Below are 17,937 nucleotides of genomic sequence, written 5' to 3'. Positions count from 1 at the left end.
GTCTCAGAGTAGACCAGGGCCATATCCACATAGAGTCTCAGAGTAGACCAGGGCCATATCCACATAGAGTCTCAGAGTAGACCAGGGCCATATCCACATAGAGTCTCCGAGTAGACCAGGGCCATATCCACATAGAGTCTCAGAGTAGACCAGGGCCATATCCACATAGAGTCTCCGAGTAGACCAGGGCCATATCCACATAGAGTCTCAGAGTAGACCAGGGCCATATCCACATAGAGTCTCCAAGTAGACCAGGGCCATATCCACATAGAGTCTCCGAGTAGACCAGGGCCATATCCACATAGAGTCTCAGAGTAGACCAGGGCCATATCCACATAGAGTCTCCGAGTAGACCAGGGCCATATCCACATAGAGTCTCCGAGTAGACCAGGGCCATATCCACATAGAGTCTCAGAGTAGACCAGGGCCATATCCACGTAGAGTCTCCAAGTAGACCAGGGCCATATCCACATAGAGTCTCAGAGTAGACCAGGGCCATATCCACATAGAGTCTCAGAGTAGACCAGGGCCATATCCACATAGAGTCTCCGAGTAGACCAGGGCCATATCCACATAGAGTCTCCGAGTAGACCAGGGCCATATCCACATAGAGTCTCCGAGTAGACCAGGGCCATATCCACATAGAGTCTCCGAGTAGACCAGGGCCATATCCACATAGAGTCTCCGAGTAGACCAGGGCCATATCCACAGAGTCTCCGAGTAGACCAGGGCCATATCCACATAGAGTCTCAGAGTAGACCAGGGCCATATCCACATAGAGTCTCCGAGTAGAAGTGCTGATATAAGATCAGTTTGTTCTTTTATATGATGGTGAATATATGATCTAAAAGAGAAGGGGGACCTTTTCCGAAATCAGCAGTCCCACTCTGAGATGTTTTTTCAATACGGACCGAGAGCAATGGACCATGTGTCACTGAACCCGGTTTGCACCGGCTTGAAGTCAGCTCTGCTCAGTGCAGAATGACATCATCAAAGATCTTTGGAGCGGAACCAAAGGCTGCAAGGCTATTTAAATGAATTAACAAACGGCCTTAAATTAAAAGAGGGCGTCACAGATCAGACAGTGAAGGCATTTATCAATTCAATGGGCACTCTCATAAATGTGGTCTCCCTCTAGTCCGTTGTTCCTCTATGCCTGTCACAGACAGACAGACAGACAGACAGAGGTAGACAGACAGCTATTCTATTTAAGGACAAAACAAATACATACTGTACTGTACATGTCAATGAGAAATATGATTTTGAGACTCACAATTTACTGTAAAATGGTCTTTCTTTACAATTTCAATAAGAATTCTCGGCATTGCCCATTGCCAGCAACTTTTAACTTGAAATTTGACTTTTTACTTAAATGCCTCTGCGTCATATCTCAGTACTTTTCTTTCAGTTTTGGAAAAAAAAATCCTATCAAGCACAGGTAATAAAGAAGCAGCCAATCCAGAATGCTGTCACACAGCGTTCTGACAAAGTGTGAATTAAACTATCACAACAATATGGTCTTGTCTTTTATTTCAAGCAGCAGCCCAGCCAGCCAGTACATATCTGACCAATCTCTGAGAGACAAGTCAATCTCTTCTGGCTCTGCCAAATACAGTTTCCTTAGGCAGCTATAGGATAAATCAATCCCTGGATAGCAACAAAAACACAATCAATAAAGCAAGCATGGAAACAAACCACAGAGGAGATGGAACTGATAGACGAAGAGAAGAGAGGGCCGGACGGATGGAGAGGGGGGTCAAGAGAGACGGATGGAGAGACAAGGATGGAAAGAGGGAGAGAGGGATGGAAAGAGGGGGAGAGAGAGATGGAGGGAGAGGCGAAGAGAGAGAGGGATGAAGAGAGAGAAATAGGGGGATGAGAGAGAGATGGATGGAGATAGAGAAATAGGGGGATGAGAGAGAGATGGACGGAGAGAGAGAAATAGGGGGATGAGAGAGAGAGGGATGGAGAGAGAGAAATAGGGGGATGAGAGAGAGATGGATGGAGATAGAGAAATAGGGGGATGAGAGAGAGATGGATGGAGAGAGAGAAATTGGGGGATGAGAGAGAGATGGATGGAGAGAGAGGGAAATTGTGAGGATGGGTAGGGGTGCATCACATAAAGCACATGGTGAGGAGGAGGTGGAGGAGGAGGAGGAGGAGAGAAAAATAAAAGGAGGAAGGATGAGGAATATTCAGGAAGAGGCGGAGGAGGAGCGCAAATGAGGAGAGAGAGAGATAGAGGGAAGAGATGGGAGAGTGAGATAAAGAGAGCGAAAGAGAGATAAAAGATTGAAGGAGAGAAAAACAGGAGTGTAGAAGTGATTTATGCTAGTTGTATAATTTTCTACAACGCCGTTCCCTTCTCCCCACGCTCTTCTCTCTCTCTCTCTCTCTCTCTCTCTCTCTCTCTCTCTCTCTCTCTCTCTCTCTCTCTCTCTCTATCTCTCTCTCTCTCTCTCTGTATCCCCTCTCTCTCTCCCTCTCTCCTGCCCTCTGTCTCCCTCTCATCCTCCTCCCTCCTTCTCTCTCATTCCTCAGCCTCATCAGCCAGTGCCCCCCTCCTCTTTTCCACTCTTCCTCCTCTAACACCAAGACAGAGCCCCTTCCCCTGCCCATCCACCCATCACCATCAACACCACCCTCACCAGCCAACCAATGATTAAGATTCTGCCCTGATGCCGCTGCAGCACTTTGCAAATGGAAGACTGGACATAATCTCCCTAAAATGCTTTTTTTTATCACCCATTTCCCCTTCATCAGCCTGCCACGATGCATGATTGATAGCTGATGGCACCACTGACAACTCAACATTTTTATGGCCAGATTTATAGGCTATCTGCTCCTGGATTTTTATTGCTCAAACTCTGTAAAAACGCGTATTTCTCCGATAAGGAAAGGGAGCGCGCAGTGTCTTCTGTGTGTATGGAGCGGTATTACACAGACAGAACATGTATGGCTATAAGGAAGCCAAGTCCACCACATCACTGCTTTGCAGTCTGGACTGGGATTGGGACTTCTGGGGTTCTGAAGGAGTAATAATGTCATATAATAATATATGCCATTTAGCATACGCTTTTATCTGAAGACACTTACAGTCGTGCTTGCATACATTTCACGTATGGGTGGTCCTGAGAATCGAACTCGCCATCCTGGCATTGCTCTACCGACTGAGTTACAGAGGACCAGTATTCACACGGGAGTCGTGAGAGGCTGCCACTTTATACTTTATCAATACGACACAGCATGCTGATCTCCTCCTCATCAAGTCTGACATCATAGTCAATCAGCATGATTACTACCCAGTTTCTCTCACCATTCCCGATTCTACAGGCAACATTACATTTTAACAGTTTGTGAAACAGACAAACATGTCCCATCCAACACACAATTGCACTGCTTTCCCAAGTCCTACCCCTCATTCGTATTCCAGCCCACAACCCTAACTCACCACGCTTTACCCTTTATTTCTTACCAACCCAATTAATCAACCCACCGTCACGTTACCCTCAACCGTGTTATCAGGAGCTGCAGCTTTCAGCACTGCATTTACTCTACAGCCATTATTCGTCAATCTCACGTTCGTAATCACTCATTACAGCTACCGCTATAGAGCCACTAAACAGCCACCTCTCAGCGTTTCACCGTAAATCACACCATTTACTGTCAGCACGTGAGCTTATGCGTACATGTGTAAAATGGTTGTCTGCGTGAAAAGCAGTCTTACTTTATTAATATTGTTACGTTTATTTTTTGCAGGGACAGTGCACAATAATCAACATTTCAGTGAAAGAGACGTTTTTTTCCGACAAATACCTGGGCATGTTATTAAAAACAAGCAAAATGTCAAAACAAACGGACAATGAGCACATACTTTGCAACACATGACAATAAACCATTAGCACGCAGAGCAATAACACGAAAAGCAACCAAACAAAACTAGACAACATGGAAAGCGGCTATAAACAGCTCATTTATTTGACTAGGCAAGTCCGTTCAGAACCAACTCTTATTTACAATGACAGCCTACACCAGCCAAACAATGGTCCAATAGTGCGCAGCCCGATGGAACTCCCAATCACTTCCGGTTGTGATAGAGCCTGGATTCGAACCACTGAGATGCAGTGCCTTTGACCTCTGCGCCACTCGTGAGCTCGCTCGGTGTTGCTTTCACAACAGTAAGAGAAGCCGTATCATGTTAATTGAAGCTGCTGTATGTTTGGTGACGTTTGGTGAACTGTACAGTAAGGTAAAGATGTATGCATAGTGCGCAGTGTATGTGAGGTCCCTTAGCCTGCGTCGCACTGATGAAGTGGTCCTGAGGAGCAGACTGCACTCAACCCAGCTCGACTCAGCTCTGCTCACTGAAATCAGATGTATAACCTGGTTTCTCTTCTCCGTTCCTCTCCTCTCTCCATCACAACCTAGATGAGCATGGCAGAGCCCAGACATACAGCATCCAAAGCCCAGACACACACCCATGGGTACCAGGGTTGGGCTCAATTAAGAATTTAATTGAGAATTTCTCATCAATTCCAATTCAATTCTTGAATTTGAATTGAATTTGAATTGAGGTAGTAAACAGGATACAGATTTGCAATTCGAATATGAATTCAGTTAAATTCAATGAAATTAAAATGCCTATTCTATTCTTTATTAGGTGTAGTCTATACAAACATGCATCTTGTACATAAAACATCAAACATATCGTTATATACATGCATATAAAATATTGTTGAAACAATTGATATTCAGGACAAACTTAAAATGAATGATCAAGGAAAACAAAACCTGTATGCGAATAATCTAATTTATATTTCATTAAACACTTACATTTCGTTCAATATGGGGAAAATAGTATAATAGTCTCGTAGAACAAATTAGTGTAGCCCTCATGTTGACCCTGAGCCCTTCAAGAAGAAGCCACAAAAATGAAATGTTTAGTGGAAATATAATTAGACTTTTCTAAAGTTAAAAGAGTATGTGAACATTTTTCCCAGAGAAAAGTATATTTTGTATCTGGAAGTGTGACCTGTGAGATTCATTGAACATGAATCTGAGAGGAATTTATCTGAATTGCACTGAATTCAATTCACTTCGAATTTCATCTCATGAGTTGAATAGGATTGGATTCCAAAATTCTAAATTGAGCCCAACCCTGATGGGGACTGGAGAGTGACAGAGTCCCTGGGGGATGGGAGAGTGAAGGAGAAGGGTGCGAGGGGGGGAGAGGGGAGGGGGGAAGGGAGGAAGGGAGGAAGGGAGGAAGAGTGAGGGAACCAGCCCGATGAGATCAATGATTAATAGACAGCCAGGACAAGGTAAAGTAATACCGTACATGCTTTAACTGGGCCAGCCCATAATTCATTAGGGTTACCAAGGCGATGTGTGTGTGGGCGGGACATCTAGAAACCTTGCCTGTCATTTGAAATTGTTTTCCATAGATTGAAATATTCTATAAGGAACCTTGTTTGCTGTTTGAAATAGATGGAAATAATAGATATTCAAACTTTTTTCCTTCACACTAAACACAGCATGTGGAATGTTGTAATTGTTTTACATACTTAAATACTTATCTTCAGTAAATGATCAAATCATAAGACAACTGAAAAGAAAGGAGGAGCTCAGTTTTTTTCTGTATATTTCCACAGAGTCACAGGTTGTTGTAAATGTTCCACTCGGTCTCAGTTTTCCGTGCTCTGTGTGTCTGGGGTTCAGCGGTGATGGTGGGAATTTTACGAGGTAGAATCTAGGAATGGAAAATGTGTGTCTGAACTAACACATTTAAATTCAGCTATCTTCCTACTGCCGTAAAGCCAAAAGTGCTAACCTCTTACAGAGACAAGGAGTGCTTCTATTACCTAACTTCTAAATACAACCTGGAAAATACATCCTCGACAGTCAGTGTTTGTTTTTACAGGTGGGAGTGTGGATCAGCATGACTGTGTGTGTCTTTGCTCTTTGTCTGGAACAGTTTGTGTGTATGTGTGTGTTTGTCTGTGTGCGTGCATACTTATGTTTGCCTGCATGTGCACACACAGGCATGTCCCTGTTCCTGCTCTGTTTTTGTACTAGGCCTACAGTACCAGTCAAAAGCATAGACACACCTACTCATTCAAGGGTTTTTCTTTATTTGAACTATTTTCTGCATTGTTGGGTAATAGTGAAGACATCAAAATTATGAAATAACACATATGGAATCATGTAGTAACCAAAAAAGTGTTAAACAAATTCTTCAAGGTAGCCACCCTTTGCCTTGATGACAGCTTTGCGCACTCTTGGCATTCTCTCAATCAGCTTCACCTGGAATGCTTTTCCAACAGTCTTGAAGAAGTTCCCACATATGCTGAGCACTTGTTGGCTGCTTTTCCTTCACTCTGCGGTCCAACTCATTCAAATCATCTCAATTGGGTTGAGGTTGGGTGATTGTGGAGGCCAGGTCATCTGATGCAGCACTCCATCACTCTCTTTCTTGGTCAAATATCCCTTACACAGCCTGGAGGTGTGTTGGGTAATTGTCCTGTTGAAAACAAATGAAGGTCCCACTAAGCGCAAACCAGATGGGATGGCTTATTGCTGCAGAATGCTGTGGTAGCCATGCTGGTTAAGTGTACCTTGAATTCTAAATAAATCACAGACAGTGTCACCAGCAAAGCACCCCCACATCATCACACCTCCTCCTCCATGCTTCACGGTGGGAACCACACATGCGGAGATCATCTGTTCACCTACTCTGCATCTCACAAAGACACAGCGGTTGGAACCAAAAATCTCAAATTTCGACTCATCCGACCAAAGGACAGATTTCCAGCGGTCTAATGTCCATTGCTCGTGTTTCTTGGCCCAAGCAAGTCTCTTCTTATTATCGGTGTCCTTTAGTAGTGGTTTCTTTGAGGCAATTTGACCATGAAGGCCTGATTCACGCAGACTCCTCTGAACAGTTGATGTTGAGATGTGTCTGTTACTTGAACTCTGTGAAGCATTTATTTGGGCTGTAATCTGAGGTGCAGTTAACTCTAATGAACTTATCCTCTGCAGCAGAGGTAACTCTAGGTCTTCCTTTCCTATGGTGGTCCTCATGAGAGCCAGTTTCATCATAGCGCTTGATGGTTTTTGCGACTGCGCTTGAAGAATCTTTCAAAGTTCTGAACATTTTCTGGATTGACTGACCTTCATGTCTTAAAGTAATGATGCACTGTTGTTTCTCTTTGCTTATTTGAGCTGTTCTTGCCATAATATGGACTTTGTCTTTTACCAAATAGGGCTATCTTCTGTAATTCACCCTTGCATTGTCACAACACAACTGATTGGCTCGAACGCGTTAAGAAGGAAAATAAATCCACAAATGAACTTTTAACAAGGCAGACCTGCTAATTGAAATGCATTCCAGGTGACTACCTCATGAAGCTGGTTGAGAGAATGCTAAGAGTGTGCCAAACTGTCATCAAGGAAAAGGGTGGCTACTTTGAAGAATCTCAAATATAAAATATATTTTGATTTGTTTAACACTTTTTTTAGTTAATACATGATTCCCTATGTGTTATTTCATAGTTTTATTCTACAATGTAGAAAATAGTAAAAAAATAAATAAGAAAAGCTCTGGAATGAGTAGGTGTGTCCAAACCTTTGACTGGTACTGCATATTGCAGCTGTAATTGAGCTCCTGCTGAGGACTTGGCCCCTACACTGCAGGCAGGGGTGCCTGAACACACACACACACACACACACACACACACACACACACACACACACACACACACACACACACACACACACACACACACACACACACACACACACACACACACACACACACACACACACACTTGATCAGTGTGATCTTGTGAAGGTCTTGTGACTGTGGTTTTGCTTTGGAGGAAAGGTTTAGGGCGGTCTGTGGTTCATTATATTTTAAAACATTGGCAATGGCCTAAAAGACACACACATCTTAATTTTACTGTCTCAAGTCAATCTTTAGCCATTTCCCGAGCTTCACACATTCCTACCCAGGTTACACTCTTCTGCTATATTGTTTAAAGGCAGTTCAAAGTTCAAATCTAACCAATCACTTTATCGCTTTCTCTGCAGGTCAACTTTCCGGACGTGGAGAAAGTTGAGTGGATGAACAAGGTAGGTAGTGTACACACACACACACACACACACACACACACACACACACACACACACACACACACACACACACACACACACACACACACACACACACACACACACACACACACACACACACACACACACACACACACAGGCTACTCTCCCCATGAGGGTAGCGGGTAAAGGCTCCATCCCTGCCCTCAGCCCTCCTTCTAGAACTTAATTGCTCTAATCATTCCCTGTAATTGCCGTTGCATTCTCAGACCAACAGGGTTTTATAGAGGTGTAATGACCAGGTATGCCTTAATAGCAGCTCTGGATAAATGGACACAGCACAGCATAGCTCCATGTAGTTTCGATGAAATTGAGAGCTATTTCTCTGTAGCACAATTTGGCTAACTGAGACACATCTAGATAGTTCCCATTTTCCAAAACAAAGTCAAGAACATGTTGTTGTTGCATACAAAGGAACAATGGGACTACAGGCCCATACAAGGTCCATATAACGCACCTCTCCGTCCGCAGCAGCTGGGATTTAGAGTGGATCTGTATGGCAAAGAAATGTGAATTAATGCATCACCTCATTGACATCCCAAATCATCCTACACACTATGTATACAGTGGATAGTGCATGACGAAGGTAGACAAGGGGGCTGTATTGATTTGAACCGTGGTCTAATCTAAAAGGCTGCTACTAGGTCTAAAAAAAGGCCTCTTTCTAGGAAAACAACCAATCAAGCAACTGTCTTTGGTTGCCCACTTTTAATAAATCTCTTCAAATCCATCAGTAATAAGCAGCGGTGTGTGTGTCAACGTGTTTGTGTGCGCACGTGTGTGTTTGTGTGTGGGCGCCTGTGTGTGTGTGTGTGTGTGTGTGTGTGCATCTCATATTTTCCGAAGCTTGCTCTTTAGGACACTCCTTATTAGTGTGAATATTAATGAGAGGGAGGGGAGGGAGGAAGGAGGGGAAGATGGGAAGAAAAATGTAAAAGGAATTTGGAAGAGCTTTTTAAAGGGGCCATTTCATCAGAATCGTTTTTTATTTTTTTTTGCGGTCCTCTGAAGGCTCGTAACCGGCGGTCTATGAAGAGAGACATGCCGCAGTGGGGCTTAATTTAAAACCAGAAAGGTCACTGCGCTGAGAAAAGGTCTTCGGCTCAGCCAAAAATATAAAATGAGAAGGAAAGAAAAGAGAAGAGAGAGGTGGAGGAGAAGGGGAAAGTGGAGCGAGAGAGAGGGGAGAGGGGAAGAGGGAGAGGTTTAAATGAAAGACATACAACCATTATGGAAAGAGAGAGTGATAGCAGGGCACGCAAAAAATGGAAAAGAAGGATGTCAGCAATGTAACATTTTAAAAAGAGGATAATGAACAAGAAGAGAATTGAAGTAGAGTGGAAATGTTGTCGGCCCTGGCAGCATCAAAACAGATGCGAGGAGGGATTGCCATTTTTATTATCTCCAGTGGTCTTTTTCCACAGTCATTTATTATAATGGACAACCATTTGGAATATTCCAAAGCTATATCCAATCACAGAGTAGGAACGCCGATCTGTCCACCAATCTGTGCTGGCATAGCTCAGGCCCTTCAATGCCTGGTCGGAGTCTGGACTGAGCCCTATAGTCAGATGGGAAATTAACTTAGCCATTTGTAATTCAGAATAGACACGAATAACAATGACTTTCCCAAACCAAATGTTTACTTCACAATCAGAAGGATAGAAAAAAATACAACAAATTCATAGAAAGACAAGTTTGTTTATTTAATTGAAATACTATAGTGTACATCATGTCACTAAATGTTGGCCTTGCTATGTTGTCACCGCCACCACCCATCCCCCAGTTCTAACCCTACCTACAGCGTTCCTCCAACCAACCACCACCCCACACTCTCAATCACTAGTTTATCTATGAGCTCAGTGGAATTATCCACTGGATTTCTGACTGCACCACATTACATAAAAGCCCACACGAGCCTAGTGGCTGGACACAACAGCATTCTAATGTAGAGCCTCTGACGCTCTGCACAGATAAGATGGCTTTGGTTTTAATGCCCCTAGCACACCGAGATGCACCGGGCTCACTTGTAAAACGGAATGCCCTGTTCGCTTGTAAAAGCAGGCAGCCCAGGAGAAGGGGAGGAGGGAGGAGGGAGGATGGGGGAGGGGAGGAATAAAGGAAGGGAAGAGAAGGAATTTCGTTTTGGAGGGTTATCAATTTTCTCCTCTCAAATTCCCAATCCGTTCCCCATCTCTTTTAAAAGCGAATACCCAATTCCAATCACAACTGCAATAAAGCATATCTTGTTAAAGGGGCCAGAGTCCGACCGTAGGCTTGTCTGTATTGAATGCCTGCTGCCTGTCGGCCCACTTTGCCTTGAAATACTGCAGCGCAGGGCAGCCAAAGCACAGCCCGTCTAGAGTGATATAAAAACTACAGAGGGCCCCCAATCACTATGCCTGTGGGAGCTGCATCCTAGCTTCCTCCTCCTGCCATTCAGTGGGTGTTTATTTGGATCAGAGGGACCCCAGCAGAGCAGGGTGTGAGAGAGAGGGGACGTGGGGATGGTCCTGTCCTGTATGTGGGTGTGTAGTGTAATGAGGTGGTGGTTCCGTGCCAGTCAGTGTTGGAGGGGGAGCCAGACCAAGGAACTCAGGGGTACAGGGGAGGTGTTGGCGTGTGTGTGTGTCTGTGTGTCATTGCCAGCGGCATCTCGCGTGTGTTTCCCCTCTTCCATCTTCCTCACTTCCAGCTCCGCTCAGGCATGGCCGGTGTCTGATCAGATGGCCGATCAAACACTAATCATTCCCTCACGGCCCATAGTGAAGTAAAGCTGTCATTAATTTTGCGGAATTACATCAAATGTGAGGCATTCTTTATGTGTCTGGGAGGCCGCGGGACAGTTATACGATGTAGGGCTGCTGCGCTAGGCAGATGGGGCAGCTCAGCCGTGCATACTAAATACCCACCCGCCCACTGTCCGTCCATCCCCCACTCCTCTCCTCTCCTCCACCTCCCTCCCCTTGTTTTGCTCTCATCTCAGTGGCTCTGTCTATCACTTATCCTGTCCTTTGCTCCTCCTTTCCTCCACCGCCATCCTCCCTCCCTTCCCCTGTTCTGCCATCCTTTCAGTCACTTACTCTCTCCTATCCTCCTTTCTTTGTCCTCTACCCTTCCAGTGCCTTTGCTCAACTAAATTATTATATAACCCTTATTGGTTACGCCCTGACCCCCCCCCCCCCCCCCCTCCCCCCACTGATTTTTATTATTTAACTGCTGCCCTTGTGTGTCTAAAGCTCTCCATTGTGGAGTCGCCCAGGTTTGAATATGTTCTAAATATTCTGTCATCTAGTCAGTCATCCACTGCTGCTCAAATTCCATCAGCTGCAGGAGTAGGCTAGAAAAGGTTGCAAGACCTTTGCAGCTGCTGCATATCTCAAATCCTCAAGATATGCGTAAGCGACCACTGCACTTGATTTGATTTGACGCCTGCCGCTCCCTTTGAGCGAGACAGTCAAGTCACCCAGACTGAGACATGAACTACAGCCTGTAAGTACTTTCTAACGTCTTGAGATACTGTACATCCAACGGCCATCTCTTACCAGTCCGGGCCAGCAGTAGACACTAGACAGTGTACTACCAAAATAACATCCCAGTGGTCATGTTGTGATATGTTGGGTTGCTGCAAGAAAACAACCAGGATACCCTTGACCAGGTTAGTCTTTATACTGAAAAAAAAGCCAAATCAACACCAGGCAACACTTCTCTACCCGGGCATCCACACAACTTCTCAATATTGATTCTATAAAAAGAAATCAATAAAAAAAAGAGTTGGAGAGGGGGTGAAGGCGGAGGAGAGGAGGGTGTGGCAAAGAGATAGTGATCACTTACTGTAGCTCTTCTTTGTGTGTGTGTGTGTGTGTGTGACACCCAACTCCACTCTGTTAAAACCCATCTTAACACTCTTTATAGGCTACTCATACAGTACACTGTATGTCTGCAAACAACGGACTTCTAATGACCACCTTATTTGGATCGTTACAATGTGTTCATATCAAGCGACCAACCCTCTAACGAGTGGGCTGCTGTTGTTCATGTAGAATTAGAAGCAATAGGAGGTAAAAACGATTACAGGTTCTTGTAGGAGTGACGTCACCTGTCAGAAGACAATGAAGTCAGGGGCACCATGTGCTGACATCATTTGAATGTGCCTACTGTGTTTTGTTAAAGTGAAATAACACGCAATAAATGGCAGAGCAAAAGAGGAACGGCGCATTTGCTCATTTTCTTTATATAACATATCAACATTTCCCATCATTCCAACTGTGAGCTGACAATTTCCAGATCTGACATGCAAGAACAGACTGAGCCAGACATGGTGAAGGCATCTGGCTAGTGTCTACATCAACTAAGAGTGGAGGCTCTGGAACGTTCACTCAGAAGGTTTGGTTAAAGTACACTGCCATCTGGTGTCTACTGAAGCAGATTGTACTGGGACCATGTGGCGCCATCACAATTATCCACCCTTCACGCAAAGTATGCACTTACACACTTCCCATCATGGATTTACCAACTGTGGAACCCCCTATAGCATGTGAGCTCTGCCATGTCATATGGCATTTGGATGTAGCTTTTAAATTATCTTGAAAAGTTTATTCAAGTAAGACCTTTTTGGATTCTTGTGAATAACAGAGTTTAGTCTTGTCATCATTTACTGTAGCTTACATATGGACATCATGCATTACCGCATTGCAAATAAACCCTTTTGCACTTGAAGACCGTTTTGCAAGCCTACTTTAGTTTAAAGTTTCACATTTGATTAGTCATATGTACGGGATACACATGGTATACACCGTCCAATGAAATGCTTACTTGCAGGTTCCTTGATGACAAAGCAACAACAATAAGAAATAAGAAAAGATAAGAATACGAACATAAAGTAAATGGCTCAGTAGAATAGAATAAACACTTGAGCATAAGTATAATACAGGAAGACACAATTTATAGTCCAATATTCAATCAATCAATCAATCACATTTATTTATAAAGCCCTTGTTACATCAGCCGATGTCACAAAGTGCTATACAGAAACCCAGGAACCTAGGAAGAAACCTAGATAGGAACCAGGCTCTGAGGGACGGCCAGTCCTCTTCTGGCTGTGCCGGGTGGAGATTATAACAGTACATGGCCAAGATGTTCAAACGTTCATAGATGACAAGCAGGGTCAAATAGTAATAATCATAGTGGTTGTAGAGGGTGCAAAAGGTCAGCACCTCAAGAGTAAAAATCAGTTGGCTTTTCATAGCCGAGCATTTAGAGTTAGAGACAGCAGGTGAGGTTTAGAGAGAGTCGAAAACATCAGGTCCGGGACAAGTTAGAGCGTCCGGTGAACAGGTCAGGGTTCCATAGCCGCAGGCAAAACAGTTGAAACTGGAGCAGCAGCCCGACCAGGTGGACTGGGGACAGCAAGGAGTCATCAGGCCAGGTAGTCCTGCGTCATGGTCCTAGAGCTCAGGTCCTCCGGGAGGGGAGGGAGAGAGAGAAGAAAAGGGAACATACTTAAATTCACACAAGACACCGGAAAAGACAGGTGAAATACTCCAGATATAACAGACTGACCCTAGACCCCTGACACATAAACTATTGCAGCATAAATACATGTGTTTTGGGGCGCAAGTGCAGCATAAATACATGTGTTTTGAGGGGCAAGTGTTTAAATTGTGCAGTATTTACCAATCATAATTGGTGCATTCAGAAAGTATTCAGACCCCTTCACTTTTTCCACATTTTGTTGTGTTACAGCCTTATTCTAAAATGTATTAAATCGTTTTTTCCCCACATCAATCTACCCACAGTACCCCATAATGACAAAGCAAAAACACGTTTTTAGAAATGTTTGCAAATGTATTACAAATAACAGCATTGGCTGTGTGCTTAGGGTCGTTAGAAGGTGAACCTTCGCCCCAGTCTGAAGTCCTGAGTGCTCTGGAGCAGATTTTCATTAAGGATCTATCCATACTTTGATCTGTTCATCTTTCTCTCAATCCTGACTAGTCTCCCAGTTCCTGCCGCTGAAAAACATCCCCACAGCATGAGGCTACCACCACCATGTTTCACCGTAGGGATGGTATTGGCCAGGTGATGAGCAGTGCCTGGTTTCATCCAGACGTGACGCTTGGCATTCAGGCCAAAGAGTTCAATCTTGGTTCATCATACCAGCGAATCTCTGTTAGGTGCCTTTTGGCAAACTCCAAGCGGGCTGTCATGTGCCTTTTACTGAGGATTTGCTTCCTTCTGGCCACTCTACCATAAAGGCCTAATTGCTGCTGTGCTGCAAAGATGGTTGTCCTTCTCGAAGGTTCTCCAATCTCCACAGAGGAACTCTGGAGCTCTGTGAGAGTGACCATCGGGTTCTTGGTGACCAAGGACCTCGCTGACCAAGGACCTCCTCCCCCAATTTCTCAGTTTGGCCAGGCAGCCAGCTCTAGGAAGAGTCTTGGTGGTTCCAAACTTCTTCCACTGTGTTCTTGTGGACCTTCAATGCTGCAGAATTTGTTGATACCTTTCCCCAGATATATGCCTCGACACAATCCTGTCTCGGAGTTCTACGGGGAATTTCTTCGACCTCATGTGGCTTGGTTTTTGCTCTGACATGCACTGTCAACTGTGGGATCTTATTTAGACAGGTGTGTGCCTTTCCAAATCATGTCCAATCAATTGAATTTACCACAGGTGGACTCCAATCAAGTTGTAGAAACATCTCAAGGATGATCACTGGAAACAGGATACACCTGAGCTCAAAGTTGAGTCTCATAGCAAAGGGTCTGAATACTTATGTAAATAAGGTATTTCTGTATTTATTTGTAATAATTTGCAGAAATGTCTAAACACCTGTTTTCACTTCGTCATTATGGGGTATTGTGCTTAGATTGATGAGGAAAAACTATTATTTAATACATTTTAGAATAAGGCTGTAATCTAACAAAATGTGGAAAAAGAGAAGGGGTCTGAATACTTTCCGAATGCACTGTATGTCTGTGTGGGTGTGTGTATATCTGTATGGGTGTGTGGGTGAGTGTATATCTGTATGGGTGTGTGGGTGAGTGAGTGCATGTGTGCTAAGGTGAGTAGATCTCCTGGATGTGTGGGACCAGGGTCCCAGTGTTGTACTGGGCCGTCTTCATCCCACGCTGGAGGGCTTTGTGGCTGTGGACGGAGCAATTCTTGTACCAGGCCATGATGCAACCTTTCAGGATGCTCTCGATGGTGCAGCGGTAGTATTTGAAGAGCACCTGGTTGGCATTCCACATTTCTTCAGCCGCCTTAGGAAGTAGAGTTGTGCCCTCTTGACAAGAGTGGTGGTGTTGTTAGTTCATGTCAAGTCCTCAGGGGAAATTAAAACATCTGACTCTCTCTACTGCAGTCCTGTTGATGTGGATTGAGAATGGATGTGGATCTGCTTCCTGAAGTCAACAATCAACTCTGTTTTGCTGACGTTGAGGGAGAGGTTGTTGTCCTGGCACCAAAATACCAGTTCACTTATCTCCTCCCTATAGGCTAACTCGTTGTTGTTGGCTATCAGGCATACAACCATGGTGTCGTCCGCAGACTTGATGATGGACTTGGGGTCGTGCAAAGCCACGCAGTCGTGGGTGAACACGGAGTACAGCAGAAGGCTGAGGACACACCTATGGGGGGCCCCTGTGTTAAGAGTCAGTGTTGAGGAGGTGTTGTCGCCAATCCTCACAGCCTGTGGTCTGCCCCTCAGGAAGAACAGTATCCAGTTGCAAAGGGTGGTGTACAAACCCAGAACTCTAAGCTTGGTGTCGAGCATAGAGTGAACAATAGTGTTGAATCAGTGTAGGCTGCTGAGGGGAGGACGGCTGATAATAATGACTGGAACGGAGTGAATGGCATGACATCAAACACAAGGAAACCATGTGTCTGATGTATTTGATCCATTCCACTGATTCTGCTCCAGTCATTACCATGAGCCGTCCTCCCCAATTAAGGTGCCACCAACCTCCTGTGTGTTGAATGCTGAACTGTAGACAATGCACAGCATTCTCACATAGGTGTTCCTCTTGTCCAGATGTGTTATGGCCATGTGAATAGCGATGGAAAGGCCATCCTCCGTGGATCTGATGGAGCGGCAGGCAAATTGGAGAGGGTCCAGTGGAGTGGGATGTCAGCCTCTCGAAGTACTTCATGATGACCGGAGTGAGTGCGGCGGGGCGATAGTCATTTGGGCATGTCACCTTGTTTTTCTTGGGCACTGGGACAAGGGTGGTCTCCTTGAAGCAGGTGGGGACTACAGCCCGGGACTGGATGAAGATGTCCGGGAAGACACCATCCAGCTGGTCAGCTCACACTCTTGAGGACGCGGCCAAGGATACCATCTGGGCCGGCGGCTTTGTGAGTATTCACGCCTTTTAGAGTTTTTCTCATGTCAGCCTTGGAGAGGGAAAGCACCTGGTCGTCCAGAGCAGCGAGAGTCATCCTGGATGGCTCGGTATTGGCTGCCTCGACGCGAGCATACAATGTGTTAAGCTCGTCTGGGGCAGGTAGCTGGATTTACCTTTGTAGTCTGTGATAGTCTGTAATCCTTTCCACATGCGAGTCGAACATCAATTCCAGTTTGAGTCTGTATTGTCTTTTTACGTACCTAATGGATTGACGGAGCTCGTATCTGCTTATCATTGTACGTGTTACTTGCCATTTAGTAATCTGAGTTTGTTCTGCTGACATTGAATGCTGCAGTACAGGCTCTCAGCATGGTACGGATTTCTCCGTTCATCTAGGGTTTTTGGTTGGGGTATGTCCGGATTGTTATTGTGGGTACAACATAAAAAACAAATTTCCTAAAGAAGCCTGTGACTGACGATGTATATTCCTCCTGTTTATGGATGAGTCCTAGGTGGATGAACCTTTGAACATATTCCAGTCAGTATTGTCAAAACAGTCCTGTAGCATTGAGTCTGCCTCCTCTGTCCAGCACCTCACTATTCTCTGTGTTGGTGGCTCCCTCTTGAGTTGCTGGTTGTAGGTGAGGAGTATACATCTGCCTTGGCTACTCTGGGTGCACTATTTTACAAACATGTATATCTAATATTTATAAACATTTACATAAGCATTATAAACATTAATAAGTAGGCTATGACAGTGTATAAACAGAATATACTGTCAACACATGTTCACACCAGGGAGAAAGAGAAATAGGGAGAAAAGGAGAGAGACAGAGAGAGGGGGAGAGAGAAATGCTTATTATAGTATGCTAGCACTTCATCCCAAATGGAGTGTTGTCATGTAATACTACCTCTCCTACGTTAGTCATGTTTGTTCATCTGCCAATGTTGGCATGCAAGCCGTGCCCAGGTGTCACTCAGGAGTGAATTAAGACTTCTGTTTTTCCTGGAGATGGGCAAGTAAATCATAGGCTACTCATTTTACAGGACTAAATAAGACCATATTGGGAGCTATGATAGACAGTATTACAGCAATTTGACATTTTGTTGTTGTCGCAAATGCAATGCATTACCGTTGCTTTCATCAAAAGCAATTCATATTAAACCTGATGAGTTGTTTTTCGCTGCGCATCGATGACGACGCGCTTTATAATAGGACCGTTTATATTAAGGCCATGACATGACCAATAAGAGTGCGTGCGTAATGCAATCGGCGAGAAAAGAATATGAACCAGCCATGGACGCGGAAAATCATCAAATTACAGAACGCGATTTCCCGTATCCGACCTTCGAGCGTCTCCTCTGTGTTCGGGGGTTGTAGTTTTCATCCTATAATTTCTAGCTTCAGATCTGTGCTTCA

The 17,937-nt window shown here is 44.6% G+C and overlaps 1 long non-coding RNA gene across 1 annotated transcript; it reads right to left on the bottom strand.

Moving 5' to 3' along the window:
- Positions 1 to 12,387: 12,387 nt before the first annotated feature.
- LOC129860576 (uncharacterized) lies at positions 12,388 to 17,884 on the bottom strand. Its single transcript, XR_008760389.1, has 2 exons — positions 17,429 to 17,884; positions 12,388 to 13,630 (listed from the first exon to the last, which is right to left on the bottom strand). It is a non-coding gene; the product is annotated as an uncharacterized LOC129860576 (long non-coding RNA).
- Positions 17,885 to 17,937: the final 53 nt, after the last annotated feature.

The sequence above is a fragment of the Salvelinus fontinalis genome, chromosome 8 (assembly GCF_029448725.1).
Source record: "Salvelinus fontinalis isolate EN_2023a chromosome 8, ASM2944872v1, whole genome shotgun sequence".
In the NCBI taxonomy this organism is placed as follows: domain Eukaryota; kingdom Metazoa; phylum Chordata; class Actinopteri; order Salmoniformes; family Salmonidae; genus Salvelinus; species Salvelinus fontinalis.
This window is presented reverse-complemented; position numbering and strand designations above follow the sequence as displayed.